This window comes from Diuraphis noxia, unplaced genomic scaffold, assembly GCF_037042655.1.
Source record: "Diuraphis noxia isolate RWA-SAM2 unplaced genomic scaffold, SU_Dnox_SAM2 contig0004, whole genome shotgun sequence".
NCBI classification, from domain to species: Eukaryota; Metazoa; Arthropoda; class Insecta; order Hemiptera; family Aphididae; genus Diuraphis; species Diuraphis noxia.
The window spans coordinates 14,098,945-14,121,219 of record NW_028301714.1 but is presented as its reverse complement, the minus strand read 5'-3'; the positions used below and the strand labels follow the sequence as shown (position 1 = coordinate 14,121,219).

At 27.3% G+C, this 22,275-nt stretch overlaps 1 protein-coding gene across 7 annotated transcripts in view; it reads right to left on the bottom strand.

Annotated features, from left to right (window-relative positions):
- Positions 1–22,275, bottom strand: part of LOC107173638 (uncharacterized) — a 107,833-nt gene that overhangs the window by 9,821 nt on the left and 75,737 nt on the right. For 2 of the 7 annotated variants that reach the window (XM_089225218.1, XM_089225221.1), the window contains exons 2-3: positions 351–454; positions 139–259 (exon numbers count right to left, since the gene is read on the bottom strand). The exons of 2 other annotated variants lie outside the window; for them this stretch is intronic. The gene's annotated coding sequence lies outside the window, so the exon portion shown is untranslated. Of the gene's footprint in view, positions 1–138; positions 260–335; positions 455–12,583; positions 12,717–22,275 lie in introns of all 7 variants that reach the window. 3 more of the 7 variants (XM_089225219.1, XM_089225220.1, XM_089225222.1) reach the window with 3 other exon arrangements.

Sequence of the window (22,275 nt, the reverse complement as noted above, 5' to 3'; positions counted from 1 at the left end):
ATCTCAAAAACTTTATAATTTTGTACAAAATATATAATATACCTATGTATAAGTCTATAAGACTTTTTGTTTCTATGTAGGTACAATTGTTCGTCGAGAACGACGAGAGAATAAAATAAATATTTGACAAAAACATACTTATGACAGCACACATGAGTTCTATTACTGTGACTTATATGAGTATAATAATAAGAAGGTCGGAGTAGTCGTCGGTGAAATCGATGACGAAACATGGTCAATATCATAGGATATTCCAGTTCTGTGAGAGGAAAAATAAAAATGTTAATACGTAACATACAAAAACTATTTATATTGTCAAAAAGACTATATACGACCGGCCACATATATACCACGTTATTTTGTTTAGATTCCCCACGTAGCATCTATACATCGTCGACGGAGTCAAAAGCTAATATTATATATACAATTCTTATTGTGTTCATCCACCATCCATCTGCAACAAACACCCTTGGGATTAGTTACTAAAAGAAAAACCACCACATATTATACAAGTCTATAATATGGTATTCGGTTCTTAGTTTCTTACAATGCTACGCGTGTTCTATTTATTGTATGATGTATAGGTAGATCCACTATAGAGCAGTAGTACCTACTCACGTTCCAAATTCAAACAAATTTTTCACGTACGGTGGCTGTTATCTATAATTTTGTTGTTATATCCATAACGTTAAAATTATAAATGAGTTTTCTTCACTGTCCATAATTTAATTTTATAGGATGTAATGTCTTATTACCGTGAATAATATATATCATCACGATTGTAAAATAATGTATTTTCGGTAAAATTTTTGTAAGAATTAGTATTGTTATGGTATCAGAAATAAAATAAATAAATAATTACATTTTAAGTTTTGATAAAAAAAATAAAAAAAATATTAAAACGGGGAGAAACTTTTTTAACGTATATACCTACTATTATATAACAAACAACATCTGTTACAAATCAATTGTTCTTTTATACTTTAATTAAACATAGTTTCATTAATTTTATCCTCACTTTTCTTCCACTGCAGTTATGCGGATTGTGCTGGCTTAGGATTCTTTTAAACAACGTCTGAAGATTTACGACATATGCGTAGATGTATTATATTATTTCCGGAACGAGTGTGAGGTTAGATCCCTCTCTCATATCATATAACGTTTCTTCCAATATACATTTGTTATCTCATTTTTTCAGTTTGTATAGTTATTTGTAACCTAGCCGTTTTCAAGTTAAAGATCATTTTAAAAAGATTGAGGACGATTCATACATAAAAATGTATTTAAAAACAGAACTATTATTTATTTGTTCATAAAAATTAGTAAAATTTGTGGGTAGTAAGAAATAATTATTTTTATTTTTATTGTTTAACATTTTTATTTATTTGCACATGTTGTACTATTATGACATTTTAAATGCATTTTGATTTTGTATAAAAATTTCAATAACTGCCAGTAGTTTGTTTTAATAATATATAATTATAATTTTTACGCAGTTTATCGCTTAAATGTTGTGTGCTGTGTATTTATCAGCTTTCACTAATCTTACTCAATTATATATCCTAGGATGTAGTTACACTATGTGTTTAGAAAAAGCCCGAATAAAATTAACTTCTAAAAATACGAGACTAGGAATAGGATAACAACAGATTTCCATCAGTTAGAAGTTTAAATTCTGATAGTGCAGGTAGGGAAGAAACTGTATATTGGTTAATATAATAATGAGTTCTTGTTTTAAAAGTGATTTTTAAGGCACTAAACGTGCTTAAAAAGTTTCATGTTACCTTCCCCCTATTTATCAATGGGAAAGTGAAAACAGATGATACTTCGAGTATATCAAAATAATAAAAGTAACAAAAAAAATACACATATTATATTTCTGTTTATATTTATTATAAAATCATCATTGTATACGTACAGCATTAACCCGTAAAAGATGAAAATATAAAATTTCCTAAAAAATATTCTTTTATGAGAATTTTTTATCTGACTTAAGCAATCCATACAAATTAGCAAAATAAGTTTATATTATAAGAGTAATGTATAATATGAAAGATGTGGTTAAAGTATACGCCCATTGGCCATTAGTGACTCTTGGTTAGTGATCCATTTTTAATTATTGTTACTTATATTTTTTTAGTGCCATTAGATATTAAAGTTTTATAGAACATAGATAAAATATCGCAAATAAATTTAACTTTGCTCTAAATTAAAACAAACACGTTAATGCAACTCAGAATCGTTTTTAAGGTATCTGATAGATAATCTCTTTCAATGTTTCAAATATAATAATATATAATATAATGTACACCTTTACACTCCGGATGTGCTTCTTCTGCAGTAATCATCCAAACAAAACTCAATATCTAAACAAATAATGACTTCTTATTTCCTATAAGTGTTATAATTTAATAATTAAATACCGTAAACTTTTATAACGGTTAACTGGATTTTTTTCAATTTGATAACAAACGAATTATAATAATTGCTCATCGTATTTTTATCATATATACGATGTTGCTATCGTACAATGATTTGTCACATTGACGTATTTATTTGAGCTCATACGTAAAATTGTATACGCACTGGGCTCGAAATAAGCTCATAATCCAGGTTTAGTCCTCTGCAACTCCCAAGCCCTGGGATAAAGGGTATTCTCTTTAAGGGCAAAACTAAACCATAATATATTATATATTTATTAAGTAATTTAAAAATATACGCATTTAGTACAAACAATTTTAAAACATTTTCATCGGCTCTACTACACGTATCAATTGAATATATTATATTTTTAAAAATAAATAAAATGGCTGATTTTAATTTCACCCAAAATATTGTATAATACTTATTGCATGGATAATATTAACTAATGTTTCCGGTTTTTTTATAGTTCACAAATAGTTAGTATTAGAATAGATTTTACTGAAATGGTAAAAATTATATTCGAAAAGAAGATAAAATAAAATATTTCACAAGAATATACAGGGTAATTCCTAGAGCATACTCACCCCATGTTTTCTTTGATAATGAAATTATTAAAATGCTGTATTTTTCAATTTTTTTTACTGCACTAATCAAAGGCTTCTTTTAAATTCTTGAATTTTTTTGTTGAACTAAGGAGTGTCTTGAGGAGAATGGAACTTCAGTTTTTCAAAGAGAAACCCCTTTTCGGCATGTAATTATTTACCACATATTTTTTGAAAATGTTGATGCATCAATTTTAAACAAGTAGTTTTTTAGTTATTTAACTTTGTGTAATAAGGATAATTACGGTAACATGATAATGGATTTGGAAGATATGATGATTTATATTTATTTAAACATAACATTTTAATAATATATTTATTAATAACATTAATAATTTGTAAAAATGATCCAAGTATAATAAATACTAATTATAGTATTACCTATATCTGTTTTATTCTTTGAATGAATATTTTAACAACAAATAAACTAATTATTTAACGAAATTATTTACAGTAAATAAGGGGGGGAGGGGGGTTTGGGCTGGAGGAGAAGTACTGGCACCATAGTTCCTCCTCCAGTCCTCGATACCATAAGGAAAAAAAAAAAAAAAAAAAAAAGTAAATAAGGGGGGGGGGGAAGGTAGTTTTTTTTTTATTTAAAAAAAACAATAGTTTGTATCGCTACAAAACACTCCTTAATTATTAAACTAAATTTCAAACATTTGAAAATACGGTCTTTAAATATATTCAAAGATTCCAAAAATCTGATTTTGAATAACTGCATTATTAAATAAAAAAAGAGGGGTGTTCTCCATAAATATGTATTTATATTAAATCCTATAACAGCGAACTTTTCAAACCCATCAATTGTATTCTCGAAGTGTATTAATATCCTATATTATCGGTTTCCGAGATTACTGGAAAAAAAATCAAAAATAATTATATAGAAATGCTATAGCCTATAAGGCAACTTTACTGGACTCCTGCAATTTCGAAAATATTTGTTCTAATATCGTTAAATAATCTCAAACATTTTATCGCCAAGTCGAGTGTTCATAATATTTTAATGGCCTACAGAATATAATCGACCCACTGCAGAACATTCTCATCGAACTTTATTATAATTTATAGTATGTCCTTAAACAATCACTCGAAGGATCGTTTTCGGTTCGGTGATTAATGAACATTTTATATTTTTTCCACTGTAATAATATAATAGAAAACTACCATTTGAAAACCTTCCTTGTATTTTCGTAAACAATATTTCATCGTTCGGCCAAACTGAATTTATAAATATTGTCCAGCTTATTTTTAGATTCTGAACGAAGTGAGGAATGTATTGATTTTACAATGATGTGTGTTTTTTTTTTTTTTTGTGTCTGTGTACAGCATAACTAGTCGAAATAATGCTTCAATTTCAAACTTTGGGGGTGGTTTTTGATGTAAAAGTGAATATCCTTGGTGCATTTTAGGGGTCAAAAGTAAACATTTTCCAACAGTTTTCAAAAAAATGACAGAAAAACGGGAATATTTTGACTTATTTATAGACCACTGAAATTTTCGACTTTTTTGAGAATTTTTTTTTGAAGTGTCGGTAAAAAAATGTTGGATAACCAAAATAACTTGAAAACTTAATTCAAGATTCCTTATGAGTTGTTCTTATTATAGCTAAAAAAAATTAAAAAACCGTTAGTCACGATTTTTTTTTTTATAAGAGTTTATAGTTCAAATTTTTACGAAATCTGTCAAAAACGCGAACATTTGAAGTAATTCTGAAGTTGAAAAATTATAAAAAATTTTGTGTTAATAACTAAGGATTAAAAATACAACACTAAGTTTTCCATACGTTTTCCTTCAAGTAGCTATAGAGAAAACTCGAAGCATCATTATAGGAAAAATTTTATATGCGTTTGAATTTTAAATTTTTACGAAATAGCGTAACGATAACGATTTAATACGGTTTTATCCTGAAACGATTTAAAATATTTGTTATTATTCAAAAAGTATGTGTAGTAGATACTTGAAAATTTTACCAGTTATTAAGATTAGCATTTTCTTTACATGATTTAATTTTCAAAATATTTTGACTTTTTGAGATATTTATAGACAACTGAAATTTTCAATTTGTTGGCCCTATCAAAATACTTGAAATTTTAATACAAAGTTCCTCATAAGTTATTCTTATAGTGAATAAAAAATCATAAGAATACATAGGCACAATTTTTTTTTATTAGCATTTGAAGTTCAATTATTGACAAAAATTCGTCAAAACCATGAATATTTTTTTTTTGTGTTTGTCATTACGTCTTGGGGCAGTAAAAATGCTTCGACTTATAACTTCAGTACCTTGTTAAATCAGAAAGTGAATCTAGTTGATACTTTGGGGGATAAAAGTAAAAATTCTTAATATTTTTCTAAATAATCGGGATAAACAAACTAAAAATTAAGGGGAAAATGGGAAATTTTACGTACAATCAGTTTTCGACAAAATCGATTTTGATTATTGATATAACTTTAAAACAAATGACCATTGATACATCAAATTTTCACCGAATGTTTTTATAAGTATATTCTATCCGCCATGAAATTTTCATACATTGTTGACTTATGTTGTACTTTTCATAGGTATATGCAATTTTCAATCATTATTAGTTTTCTTTTAAATTAATATCGATAAAAATTTATTTTTTGGGTAGAAAACATTGAAGATTTAAAACAAGGCTCTTAATATATTGTTACAATAGCAGTTGAAAAATAAAAGAAATTCATAGTCACAATTTTTTTCTATAAGCATTCAAATTTTGAATTTTGACATAATACGCAATAATCACAAAAATTCGCAAATTGTTTTAAGCTAGAAATTCATAAAAAATTTTATTTTTAAATCTAAGATTTGAAAATTTAATACAAGATTCCTTAAAAATTTGTCAATCTTTATCACAAAAAATATGTCCACCGGAAATTCAAAATAAAATTTTTTTTATCATTTGAATTTCAAATATTGACAAAAATTCGTCAAAACCATGAATATTTGCAAATTATTTTGTAGTTCAAAACTCATAAAATTGTTTGTATTTATATCTAAGGTTATAAAATTTAACACTAAGGTTTCCATAAGTTTTGCTTCAAATAGCTATAGAGAAAATTTGAAGCGTCGTTATAGGAAAAATGTTTTGAGCGTTTGAGTTTTAAATTTTTATGAAATCGCGTAATGATAACGATTTATCCTCAACCCAGGTATATGTATATCTATGATAATATAAAGTATTATGAATTATGATAACTACATGCAATGTTTTTGGAAAAATTGATTAACCATGCCTTATTCAAAATGCGTCCTAATTGAAAAATAATTTATTTGTTTCAAAATTGAATATATGACAATATTTAAATATAATATATCCTAGACTGACAAATCATCTCCGTTCAGAATCGTTTTTCGTATACAATGATACCTATCATTGCATTCAAATTTAATCCCATCCATTACAGTAACCTACTGTACAGCAGAGCGATATCCACGACTTACCCGCTTTTTTAATATTATATAATATATATACAGGGTGTCCCATGAAGATTTACCCATTGCGATATCTCACGAAATAATGGAGATATAAAAATTCTGATTTTATAATAAGATTCACGGGGATAAGAACTACAATTATTTCATATTTTAATGTTTTGGTAAAAAAGTTAAAAAATATGTTTTTTTATTTAATTATTTCCAAAAAATTAAAGATAGCGATTTTGTAGAGTTTATTTTTCTGAAAATATTGATGTTTCAAAATTTTATTTTCATTAATTTCCCAATTTTTTTAGTTTTGAGAAAAATTGCGAATTATTTAACACTGTAATGTTATCAAACAAGTGACCCACCGCGCCGCGCGCATTCCCATACAGCCGGCCGAATACATTCCGTGTTCCCAAAAGTTATATATTTTTAATCATATTTTATTTCTTCAAAACTAGAAAAAAATATTAAAAATCGGGAAATTAATGAAAATACAATTTTGAAACGTCAATATTTTTATAAAAATAAACTTTACAAAATGGTTATCTTTAATTTTTTTGGAAATAATTAAATAAAAAAACATATTTTTTAACTTTTTTACCAAAACATTAAAAATAAATTAAAATATGAAATAATTGTAGTTCTTATTCCCGTGAATCTTATTATAAAATCAGAATTTTTATATCTCCATTATTTCGTGAGATATTGCAATGGGTAAATCCTCGCAGGACACTCTGTATATATATTTTATTTAGTACCTATGGAATATTATACACTTTAAAAAAAATTCTTGCAGGCCATAGAGTGGATACTATAATATAGAAATGAGTTTCTTGTGAGATTAAATGACACCCAAACACTTATAATAGATATATACTTAGAAGGTATTTGCACACGCTGACGTAAACCATTATAATATATATATGTTACGACGGTAAATGCCCGATCACTAGGTAATCCTAGGTTTTACAAGTTAATGTTAGGTTTTACTGTTTGTACTCAGTAAATACTAAATTCTTAACGCGTCTTTATTGCAAGGAATGAACTTAAAACTTTAATTAATAATCCATTAGTTCACAAATCCGATTATTGTTTTATTTTACATTATATTAATTAAATTTTCTAGAATTTTAAATGGTTTTTAAATGACTCTTAATAGTCTTATCAATTTTAAATAGTTATACCTATATATATATATATATATACTAACTAAGTATTTTTTATACAAGGCTAAATGATTTGTTTAATTTTTAGAATGAAGGTATATAAATGGCATAAACGTTAAATCGATTAGTATAACCGTATTAGTTTTAAATCCAAGCGTATATACTATATATATGATGGTTTAGCAATGAGTACAGTACATGATATGCATAAAAAGCGTATATCTGCTTCACACGATTGAAAGCCTTTGAGAACACTCAAATCTCACGAATTAGGTCACAATACGACCTAATTATCAGCAAATGTGCTGAACATTCAAGCATTTCTGAAAATGCACAACATTTACAAATTTATTCTATGACTTAAGGAATTGCATATTAATTAGAGTATTGTTTAAAATCTTTTCATTTTCACACTTTTACAAGTTTAAACCGAAATAATAAATTTAGAATCTTATAAAATATATATTTAATTTAATTTTAATAGCTCCATATAGAATTCTTATAAAAAACAATTTAATAAATTATGTCTAAAGCTTCATAAACACTACAATAATAACACTATATATACCTAGTCAATTTGAAAATTGATTTAATTTAATTTTTATGTTCTTAAAAACAATTACATTTATAACATAGGTTCGACTTATATATATATATATATCCAGTACCAGTGTCCAAATATCCATACACGGCAGTGATTACTGGTATACTACCGTATACCTACCGGTAAACAGTGTTCCTATTTATTCTCCACCATGACAACGTAATCCATGATTAAAAAAAAAAAATTGTAGGTTATAATATTTACGGCAATAGTGTTTAAAAATAAATATCATATTGCATATTGTAAAACAATTACCATAAACATTATATGTTTAAAAAATGATTATTTGTCGTAAATCATAGTTCACGTTCCACAGTGGAGAAGTCATCTTAAACACGTTTAGTTAGTAAAAACAAAAATTGTAAAAATTACACTACAATTTTATTATATACCTATATATGTACTATATTTACGTGTAATACGTGAGTTTACGTTATAATAAAATATATTGCAAAATCGTCGTTTCAGTTTCAGTGCATTTTTATCTACATTTTAATTTTAGATGGGTAAAATGTCACTCGGCATATTGTACAGTGCACAGAACGGACAGCGTTAATACAATAATACCTAATATAAAGAAATAACAATCAGCCGAAGTCGAGCAAGAGAGTAATTAGCTCTCAGAGAGAAATATAATAAACGAGAAGAGTTTAGTGCAAAACCATTGAATTTTTCTCCCTAATAATCCTCAGTTTTCCTGGCGATTCTGCTGTAATATAATTATATAATTATAATTATATAATTATATAATAATAATATATAATATATAATATATATATAATATATAATAATATTTTATATAATATAATATATTTATTTTTTTTATTTATTATTATATAATATATTTTATATTTTAATATAATATATTATATATAATATAATATAATATATAATTATATAATTATATAATTATATGTGTGTGTGTGTGTGTGTGAAATATCATTACAACGTTTTAACGGTCGAGTTAGTTTATCTTAAACAATTACGGTAAAAAACGATTAGGAGGTGGTTTTATGTAATTAATTAATTTACGATTTTTTTTTTTTTTTTTTTGATTCCATACAGTTTTGAATAGGAAGTACGTCTTTATGTCGAGCCTAATGTTATACACGTTTCGATGGTCCACAAAAGCTGAGCTTATTTATCTACCTGTAGTAAAATATTGTCAATCGTTTGAAGTTGCAGATTTTTTCACAATAATACGTACCGGTAGAACAGGTTATAGATTGGGTATTCTATTTCTATCATTTGAATAATTAAAATACAGTGATAAAAGAAGATCAAAACGAATGGATCGTTACAGCTATATAGGTACCTTATGCATATTATAATATATAATTAAATTATAATGATTTTAATTTTAATTTTTAAGTAATTTGGAATTGGCGTAAAATTATTGAGTAATAAAATATAACATGTGAGAAATCTTTCTATACGAATTATTGGACTGATCAACGAAAACTCGAGATAGATTTTGCGATACCTATACATAGTATACATGTATGTTGATTTCAAAAACTGCGAAATTGATTAGCGCTAGGTATAGTATCTTAGTGCCTAATAAAATAATAGCGTAAAAATAAATTTATAATCTGATACAAAACTGTACTTGTACATATAAGTTTTAGTTTAAAATCTGACTCTCATTATATTGAGTTTTCAAATATCTACAGTTTACTTTTGTTTTCCAACAACAACATTGATCGAGTTTAGTTGAAATTTAGTTTTATTGCATCGTATTTTATCAAAATGTGTTACAACAATGGTTGATAATCATTTAATACAAAACCACGCAGTATTTATTTATTTATTTATTAAGTATAAAAAAGTTGGGTAACTTCATAGCTATATATAACTACCTATTATATACACCTTTTAGCGAATTGTTTGACTTCATCATTAGTCGTTTTGTTTTCGTTATGTTTTGAATCATAATATATATATATATCAGATATTTACTTAAAATATTAGTCAGTTCGCGCTACAGCTATACTACGACCGTGTGCGTATGCGTCCGGATTTTTTAAAAATTAAAATTATAAAACAGGGTGTCATTTCAGTTTTTTTCCGGGTGTGCGAGATTTTAGGCAGGCCCAATTTTAACATTTCACTAGGCCGTTTTAAAACAAAAATGTTTACATATAAATGTATATTAACTATTAACATTATCTCATTTCCTTAGGTATATAATCCTATTTGCTCATATCAACCAATGTATATCTTTCAAATAGTTAGAAGCTCAACTCATTAAAAGCTTATACGCAACTAAATCAACCATCCAACTGAAGCCATTATTGCGTTTTGGAGAAAAAAGGCAAATTTAGTATTAAGGAATTTACTCCTTAATCCCAAAATTAAATATTTTTCATACAAAACATTTAAATATCACATCATTAAATATTTAAAATTATAATTAGTGGAAATGTATTCGGGTTCTTATGTGTTTACTTACCTCTTCTAAACACTGCAGGCTTCTTCTTTCTCTATGGCTTTAACCATCAAATGATTATTTAATCTATCATTACCCATGGTATTTCGTAAATAGATATTAACTAGTTTAAAAGATGGAAGAATATATTTCATTAGGAGCTGTCGATATTTCCATATTGGTCAAGCTAATAATGTAGAAATAATTTTTATAAAGTTTCATTGTGTGCTTCAGAATAATCTTTAAAACATGATCAAGACATGATTTAAGGCACACTTAAGACCTAAAGTTAATCATTGGTCTTGACTCTTGTTTACTTTCTCAAGAGAGCCGACATATTATCACTCGTCAACGAATATATTGAAGGACCAACATCAACTTGAAGTTATATTCGCTAAAAGTAATATACCACATTTTACTGTTTTCCCGAACTACCACCTGTCAGCAACTACTATTCGAGTATATATATATAAAACCATAGAGTCATTTATAAGTATAGTAACTCTATGAGTAAAACATAGCTCACGGCCGTGGTTATATTACGTAAGGATAAAATAGATAAAAATAATTAAATAAAACACATTACACGAACAAAAATAATTATTATATAATACCTGTACTAAAATATTAAAATATTAAAATTTATAATATATTTTATTCATATCTAATAGTTAATTATAACAGCGCATAGGAGCATTAGAGTATGACCATTTATTAACACTATTAAGTTAGTGGTGTTGTCGCACACCCTGCCACCAAAATGACACTCTTGATTCAGAAATTATTTATAGAAATGCAATTTACACTAAATTATACAAAATGGACAAGTGCCCATGTATATGTTATAGGTATATTAGGCATGTTTGGTAAGTCAGTGAACTTCAATTATTTTACCCATTAAAATGTATTCAATATTTTAACGGAAAACGGAAATATATTTCATATTCATAATACTGTAGATAATCGGTATATTCAGCGACATACAGTTAGTTTAGGTCAGGTATAATTGTAAACGAATGCGATCGAATGCAATTTCGAAGTGATCAAAAAACATTAGTTGTCATGAACTGATTACGGTTGAAAATACGGAACTATTAGGTACAAGATACTATATGTTTAATATATAATATAATGGAAACGTCTGAAAGTAAAATGTTAGGCGAATATATTATGACCCGTGCCGAGACCCACTATAAGCAGAAAGTGGAGATGACTACACAACGAAGAACTCCACAAAATTGTTTCAATGGTCCTGCAGTATTATGACGAAAATCATGAAAAGAAGTTTGATGTGGGCTGGACCACATGCCTGGTGGAAAAGTTATATATATCATGATAAAAACGGTAATTGAAGAATACCCGATAGGAAAAAGACCACCAAGCAAGATTGTGTGAAAAGAGATGTAAAAGCTGTAGACCCAAATGGAGGAGGGAAATAGCAGAAGACAGAGAGAGATAGTGAAAAGTTTGTTTTACGGTTGGTCATAAAAGCCGGAAACCAAAAAAAAAAAAAAAAAATATTTTTATGGGTTTAGCCATTGAATAAATGTATTATTCTGTAATTTTATTTATTTTATGGCTTACAAATTGGTTTTCGGTTAAAAATGTTTGGTACAGCTCTAGCGCCAATATACTATTTGAATATACAACGAGTTCAATGTAGTAGTGCAGCTCTTAAGATAACAAATTATACGATATGTAGAATTGATAACTGATATAATACCTCAAATATTATTAATTTTACCTATTTTCAAGTAGTTTTAAATAAGATTGTGATCGTAACGTTGAAAAAATACGTAAGTGAATACTCAACACCTGGCACTTAAATAATTAAATTATACCTATGAGAGCTGTAAAAATATTATAAATTACAATAATATAATATAATATAATATGATTAATAATTACTTATTCTGTTTCAAAAGTTCGTTCGAGCGTGTTCAAACGTTTTGAAGGTGACATCCAGCAGTAAAAATAATAAAATAATTCAATAAACGTTGGATTATGACGAAGATAAAAATTGTACGATGTTGTCAATATTCTGTAACATTATATTTCATCTAATGTACATAAAATGTCAAAATCGGGGTTATCATAACTGCAGGTTTTAGTTACATTAATATTAATAACGGTTTGATAGTAAAAAGTGTTTTAATCACCTGTCATATGCCCGTCAAAAACCACTCTACCGAAATCTGAATAATATAGGTACCAACTTACTAATGGGTATATATAAACATTTTTACTTAAACATCACGGAATATGTTATATATAAAACCTAATAAATTAATTTGTACTACATGAGATCTATAGAAAGGGAATGGACTGTGAATGTAATGATTGCGAGAAGTATGGTCATCGAACATAAAGCTGTTACAATAACTTTACAATAGTGGCATTATTATTACCAAAGTTTTAGAGGTTTTTCAACTTTCTAATATATCTATACGTGATTAGTGTTCAGAAAGGTTTGTTTGATTTAGTACAAGAAAAATAGCAAACAATATATTAAATGCGTTGAAATAATGCATTATTCAATATATTATTAAAAATAAATATTAAGATTAATAGAATAATATTAGCATCATGTTAAATGTCTAAGCCATCAGACTAAATTCGATACTATATACCTATATAGTTACAGACGTTATGGTAGGTATATATTACAGCGTCCCGGAAGTAATGCCTTCGCATTACTTCCGCGGCGTCGTTGATTAAAACTGAAAAAAGTATGCATTATTATTATTTATTACGGAAAAATAATAACTAGGTCAAATAATGTGTATTAAAATAGTATATTAAAATAACGAATATAAAATATCATTAGGTATCAATAGCAATTATTATAGTAGTATATATATAAGTAAATAAAGACAAGTATAAAATAATGTAATGGCTTATAAGAAAACACGTAGTTTGGCACTTTAATAGTCTTATTGTACAATAATAAAAATATTTTTCATTGAGTAAAATATATAATGATATGTGTAAATTAAAAAAAAAAAAACGACGAATAGACATATTCAAAAACACGCGTTCGATAACGTCCTATATTGGTGTTTGTAAAACCATAAAAGAAAATAACTCAAAACACATATAATACAAATATAAAATTGTGCGTTACCCATATAAATTGTCAATTATTGTTTTCGTCGCGTTGCGATGAAATGTTATACGTTAGGCAATAGAATAAAAAAATTCACGCCGGTTACCACACCCCCGCGAGAAAATTACTGTTATTATTCCGTCGAAACAATAAAACTTATGCTTTTCACGTTTTAAAAAGACGCCTGAGCACGATTCCCTCGCACCCAAATGTCTTAACCACTCCGGTGTTCTCTCTCGAATCTAAATTATTAATATAATGTCAGCGAACGTGATTGCCATCGTTTTTGTGTACCTATACTGACTCACCGCCGTGTTTTTACGTCCATTAACGAATGCACTAAACATGGGTGCATTTGAACTTAGGAAAAGGGAGTGTGTGACAGACTTACAGTTATCACACTTACATGTATATAATATATTCTGTAATCTGTTGCTGTGTAGTTTATGTGCAATATATTATAACGACAGTCGACAATAGTACAATACTAACAATAATGGTGGTTATGAGTTATGTGTTTATGACTCGTGATTTATAGCAATTAATCAATAAATAGTAAAATTCGTTGATATTGTGTATCGTATTTTTTAGAAAAAGAGTTGAATACAGCAGTATAATATAATAGGTATATGGAACTAAAAAATACGTGATCAACTAAAGAAAAAATATACTAACAACAAAAAGTTCTAAACAACTGCGTATCATGGATAAATGAAAAATAGTAAAACTTATTTTGTGTAATACACGTTAAAAGTTATACGTACCATATGCAAAACGTCTCTATATTAGGTCAAAGTGCATATAGATTTTTCAATTCAAGTAAAAAAAATGTCTTTTCAAACAATCAAATATACTGATCACTGAAAAACATGAATAGGGTAAAAAAAATGTATTCATATTCTATATACGAGATGATTACACGATGATTTTTTAAACACGATCATCTCTTTTTTGTGCTAAAAAAATTATAAAATTACATTTAATGTCAATTTATTCGAATTACAACTTTCAGAATTATAACGAACACAGCCACACTATCACATTTTTAAATATTTAAATGTTTATGGTATTTGAAGGGACATGCTCTGTGCTCCTGTGGTGATGCCAACTTATATTTTTACAAACGTTTCTTTTCATTTAATTCTTATGTCACTTGTTTTTTAAATATTTTGATATACCTACTTATTGAAATCAAATTAATTTAAACGAACGATTTAATATTTATAATATATATTCAATTGAAAATGTATTATAGTTTATAGACCACGCAGTGGGGAAATTTTGAATTTAATTGTGAATAGAAAATAATAATTTAGGTAATAGTGAAATGTTTCTATTATTGATTAATAGTTTTTTAATAATAATCGTACAACGGAAAAATCGTTATACGTTTGAATATCCAATGTCATCAATATTTTAACCTCAAATACCTACTCATAAAAAATGTAAGTGGCTTTATACTCAAAACTTTTATTTTATACTTCAATAAAAAAAACTTATGGAGAATCTTATATAACATTTTCGAGCCTTAAGAATTTTTTTACCAAGACTCCTTAGTATCAAATATCCCCTAAGTATTAAATTTTTATTACCTAAATCCACCCTTAGAGTTGAAAATTGAAACATTTTTACCACTCCAGAAGGTATTGACAGATACAAAGAAAAAAAAATACTAATAATTGTAAGACCAACACGGCCAAACCAATACAGTTATCGCTCGGCTCATAATCTAAAACGCTTGTTTAATGCGATTTACTGCAAGGTAAAAAGGGCCGCAGTAGACATATTGTAATCTCCAGGTATAGATATACCTACCTAAACACAATATTTCCGAAATCTGTTTACGGAAAACCCACATATTGTTGTTTGAGCGTAGAAGCATAGGCGGTGAACGGGCAGCTTAAACAAAAATGATCGTCGCTTACAGTAAGTTGAAACATGATGATGTACACATCGCAACCGTTCTTCTTTTTTATGTACCTATTTTTTATTATAGGCGTGCGAAATAGTATACGCACTCGGTCGAATATACTTAACCTGCCCCAATACGTTCGCATAATATATATGATATATTATTAAATATACGCCGAAACGCAAAGACACGGATGGTGACGACGGTTCCAATCGTCGTCCAGTTGGCGCGTGAGAAATATTCTTCAGGTTGTGTGCGTGTAGTCGCGCCGCCGTGGAGGTGGGTTGGGGGTGGAGGTCGATGTCCTCCGACGGAAGACAACATCGGCACAGAGCAAACACGTTGGTATTATATTCTTTTACGACGCGTGAAGTGTTGATTGTGGTCAGTGGGAAAATTGCAAAAAAAAAAATCGGCGTGGCCCACGGATATTTAAACGTCATAAGTGAGACACCGCCGTTTATTGTTTACGTTTCGTTTCACGTTTATCGGTGTACGCGATGAGGAACTCGATGGTGGCGGCAGCGGTGGAGGCGACGGTGGTATACAGTAGCCGAGGTGGAGGTGATGGTGGCGACTGCGGCGGAGACACAGCAGACCACGGCGGCGTGTAAAATGCGATTGCGCGGCTATTATTGATTCTGTGCTTCGTACTAACACAGGTCGTCATTATTATTTACCGCGCGCGAGGCAACGGCGCGGCGGCAGAATACACACGCACACACACATCAGTGTAGATGGAAGGGGGGGGTGATATTTATACGCTTTTTTATTAATACTAATAAAAATAACATATTATATAGTGAATGTTTATGTATATTGTTATGTAATATATATACACAGTATACACTAAAAGTCGAAATATAATGTATAATAAGATAGGAGCGCATATTATTGTTATTATGTATGTATGGGGGTAGTGACGGGCTTTGGCCTCTTTATGGCTGATGAACCAACTACTGTGCGGGGTTGTCGAAATCTTAACGCTTTCTTGGGAATGTTCGAACAGTCATGAGGCTACGTATGACATATCTATATATATATATATATATATATATACAGACAGATTATGTATTACAGTTTATAATATATTGTATACGCTAATGTATGTATTAAATTCATACGACGCACCCGCCGTACATCGATGCATATTATATATATATATTTGCTTCACGTAACGGAGTATAATACATATTATATTATGTGCCCGAAGAGTAATAAATTTGTCCATACAAGCGAAGTTTATGTCTATATGTATATGATATGTTATTTTACAACGAAAATATTCTCGTTAAGTATATACAAATCATATATAATATATATCATATAACGCAGACGTAAGTTTATAATTCGCAATCCACAAGTTTGACGAGTTCAATCGTGTATAGACGTATAGGTTGCATGTAGTTATTAATAAAAAATATAAGTATATTATATTAAAATAACGGTACTTGATTTATCCACTATTAAAGTATTAATGTATTAGATATTAATACATCATATTTTAATATATTAATAATAATAATACTTATTATAATTTATAGGTAATCACGTGGACGGACTTTCGTCAAAAACGTTTGATCTCCTTCGAAAAACGTGCACAAAGCCCAGTTTAACGTTTTTCCAAAACCCACATAAACCCTATAATATGTCCTATACGTATATTGGTAGTATACCTATTATGATGGCTGCAGTAAGTCAATATGTGTATAAATAAGCTTTAATAATTAATATCATAGGTATAATATTCAAGTACGAATACTAAATTACAGAAATATGCTGTTAAAACTAATCCGTTAATTCCGATATCGTTAATTCAATTATTATAATTTTTTTTTTTATTCGTTAAAGCACATCTAATTTGATGTACTAGAAAGAACGTTTTAAATATTAAAAACTCAATAGTTAAAAAAATAAAAATATTAAACTTATTGGACACATACTAGTTGCGGACGAAATTATTCAGGTCAATATTGTAACATAACAATTGCGGACACGAGTTTCGTTATCGTAGTACTAGTTGCGTACAGAGTTTTTTTTCTCAAACACATTTCTCAAATCAGGTGAGTTGCGGACACAAATATTTCCCTTCACCACTTTTTCAGGACTTAGGACAAGCTACCAAAAAGTTGGTAGGTGATGGGGTTAAAAATATTTGTGTCTTGTAAAAGAGCAATCGTTATTATTAAAATGTTGTTAAATTATTTAATGTTTTAATTTTGTAACAAAAATTGTTTATAAAATACTTATAGATTATTGTCATAGTATTTATAGATCTTTAAATCTTTTGGTAAAAATTTTTTTGAAACAGCCTGTATATATGATATTCTACTGAACTGATTTCACCACGTGAATATTGCAAAATTTGATTGCTAATAAATGCCTCTTTTTCAACAGTTATTTTTGCTCGTTTTAAATTTCGCACTGCAGAACAATTCATTTTCGTATAGCTACTAGTCTATACTTCATTTAGGGCCTCGATCAATTGATATATATTAGGATGACTTAAAAATAATAATAGGTAATTTGCCCGCAATTAGTATCTTATATTTGTATCCGCAATTCGTATGTTACCTTTTTAGATTTCGTCCGCAATTCACATGTTTTTACGGTTTTTGTCCGCAATTTGGAAACACCGAACTTATTGTATTGCCGAGTCTACACAGTAAAATTATTCAATTTTTAAAATAACTCCCGATGTTTTTTTTTTAACTTTATTTTTTATCATTATAAAATATGATAGGGATATTTAATCAACAAGGGAGATATGGAAAAACGTGAGTGCCGTATAGTTTATTATATATATACTTTTTAAAAGTTAATGGAAGTTTATACATACGATGGCAAGAAAATAGCGTTAATTTCAGGAGTATATTAATGTGTCATTGTTATACCTTTTTGGTATAATTATTTTGCTAAAATCCTTAAAACCATTTGCGCTTTAAGCTTTTTACTTTTTGTAGGATCACGGTTTCAATAAATTGCGAATACACAACATTATTTTCATTGCTAGATTTATAATTACTGTATCTGGTCTTTAGAGTTTATGATGAATTTAAATCAACGGTTTTTTAGTTATAGGTACCTACTGTAAATATATGCGTCTACATTTAAACGTTTAAGGCGTTTTTATATAATAAATAAATTATAAAAAATCTTATTTTATTTCAAACTAAACATATCTTCAATGTAAAAACTTGAACCTAGTAAAAAATTAAGCCAACGAAAATTATAAAATATATTTAAAAATTTCACTGGAATAATTATCTTGCAACTTCGTGGAATCAAAATAATTTAATAAGGTATTTACATTTTAGACGACTTGGAGACATTATTCTACAGTTAGATCAAACTTTATTTTTGTAAACACCTTTAACTTAACAAACACAAGTGCAAGTTATGTGGCTTGTGTGTTGTGTGTTGTATAGACAACATTTAACTATCAATTAATAGATTTTTTTTTATTAATTACCTCGAATATAATTTAAATAATTCAATAAATGTAATGTGATAAAAAACAACCATCAATAAAACTAATACGTTATGTTATTAAAATAAATAATATTTTTAATTTGTTTAATATTAGGTAGGCAATTATACCTATATTTATTGTTTTAATACATTTACTTAAATAATTATAAATTGCATAATATAATATTAAATGAGACATTTATTTACATCATATTGTAAAACTTTACATTCAGCGCTTCCTTAAGAATTTAAAACACTAGAAATATTTATTAAGATGATAAAATTTATTTTTTCTAATATTCATTGTCTAAATATTTCTCTACGATTTAGTAACTGACGATTAGTTGCATATATTATGATATATAGCTATATAAAAATTATAAGTAAATGTTTAATATAAGATATAACGTATGATAAATACATACGAGTAAGTATTTGGTACTTTAAATATAACTGGTTGAACGTATTTACCAGTTTTTAATAATTTTAAATCTGATATCTATTATTAAAATGTATTGTTTTAATTTTAATAAATATTTAGAATATAATGTACAATTTGGATCCAACACGGTTAAATATTTAAGTTTTTTTATAACTGGCTACGGTATAAAACCATCAATCGAGAAAAATTAAAATATTAACACGTTGCGTATACGTCAGTTTTTTAAGACCTTAAAATTAATCCTTTTGTTTTAAAGTTTATTTTAGCGGAAATTATAGTTGAACCATTAGACGCTATCTAACAAACAGGCCATGATCGATGTCTTGAACAATCAGAAAAAGAAACACTCGTTAAAAACTTAAAACTGAAAAAAAATGTGTTATACCTATATATTTTTTTTAAAACATGAAAAAAAACCCTTTATTACTAAAATAAAACAATGTTTACGTGTTAAGGCATATGATAAAGGGTAGAAATTATAGTTCTATATTAGCGTTGTAATGAATCATTAATTACCTACCTACACTATAATATTACGAAGAATTAGCGTTTTTTTTATTATCTAAAAGTTGTTGTTTTATAACGTTTGTTTACACTTAATTCAATTATGTAAACTTCTGTGTATTTTTCAATATTTTTTTCAAGTAAACAAAATAAAGTAAAACCCTGAATTGACATCTTATATTTTTCAGGCAATTTTTCTCGCTTCACTTGCTTTAAAAACAAATTACTGTTGTAGCATTGTGTAATATAAATTTATCTAAACGTTTAACTCCTTAAAATGTTTTAATAAATAATGATATTTCATAATACATTTTCTAGAATTTTTTCTGGTGGTTACAGGCGTTAGAGTGGTCATATACTTTTTTAAAGTTCTAAATCTAATGGTTTAATTGTGTGAAATTCCGAATTCTAGATTTTAAAGATTCCATAAAATGTTAAGTCACTCGAAAACACAAAAATAGCTTTCTGTTAGAACCATGAAAATGAAAATTATCTTTACTTTTCATGGTTAGAACTAGGGATAGGCAGAGACTTCTAGTTGTTTGTTTATGTTTATAAAACTGTTGAGAATATAGCTGAGTAGGTATATATATACATGATACAAGGTATATAGTATAAAAATATATTTCACAACAGTACCTACGAGTATATATTTAATTTTTTTTTTTGTAGCATATTTCGCAGATTTGACATTTTTTCATTTATTAATACATATTTGACTATTTTTGATTTAAAAATGGAAGTCTTATAAATATTTTATAAAAAAAAACCTAATTTTAAATAGATTTATTGTGTCTGGTATATTATAGTTTTATGATTTTATGTCATGAGTTACGCATGGTTGCCATTCGTTATACAGCTGATAAAATATATTTTGTTTTATTTGCTAATATGATTTTTGAGTATCATACACAACTACATTATATAAATCATTAAACGTCTCATTAAGTCATATTTTAACAAACATTAAGTACTGGACATTAATTGAAGTGTCATCCAAAAATTTAAACATTGATAGGTTAATGAGATAATCTACAGATAATAAAGATAATTACTATGATGGTACATACATTTTTATTTAATTTTTTTTATACAAATAAAAAAAAAATTAATACGGGCAACGCTGGACGGGACGGATAGTATATTATTATACATAGTGATAGTAATAGTGATGGGCAAAATCCAGATTCGCGGGAGTTAGTTTGAAAATCCGGATGTTTGAAGTTCGAAATTCGAATTTTACTAAAGTAAACCTGGATTTCGGGTTCTAAAATCTGGATTTTGCAATGAATCCTGTTTTCGGACTTGAAAACATTGAATTAGTATTCTATTAAAAACTATTTATAATAAATACAAAATAATTAAACATTTTTTAAAATAAATGTACGATAGTAGATATTGCTACCTATGGAAAAATAATTATATAATGTAAACAAAATCCAAAAACGGGGGGTGGAGCATGCATGATAAATCACTCTGTAGTTTCCTGTAATTAATTATTTAGCACAGTTTATTTACTTGTAAAATGTATTCCAGTCTCCAGACATTTAGTAAGTGGTAACCATATAAAAAATGTTATTTCCATGGAAATGGTCGTTGTTTTTTCGTCTTTCAATTATTTAAAGGTTATATGATTTATTATTGTTTATATAACTATATAGTTAACGATTTAATTATAATTGTCGTATCATGTCTTCAATTAATAATTATACATTGGATTTGGCTATAAGAGACACGTGAGCTATTATATGGGGAAAAAAAACCGACGAAACTTTACTTTTCCATACTAAATATTTTGTGATGATACCAGAAATGAAAATGTTGCGGGCAAGAGCCTTCTACAACTGAATCAAACAATAAATAACAATATATATATTATATATTTATATATATATTGACATATTGTTATAGTTACTGCATAGCATATAGTGGCGTTCAGACTTTATTTGTTTAAGATTTAGTGATAATGAATTTTTGTTTTGAGGTTCAAATGATGAAAACATTTTTTTTTTTATCTTAAACTAATATTAATAATAATAAACATACCAATAATTAAAACATAAATTATACAATTTAAGTGTAAAGTTATCTGAAAAAGAGTTTTTCACGTTAAATTTCCAAATAATCTCAAAATAATTTAACATTATAATAATACTATGTTGGGT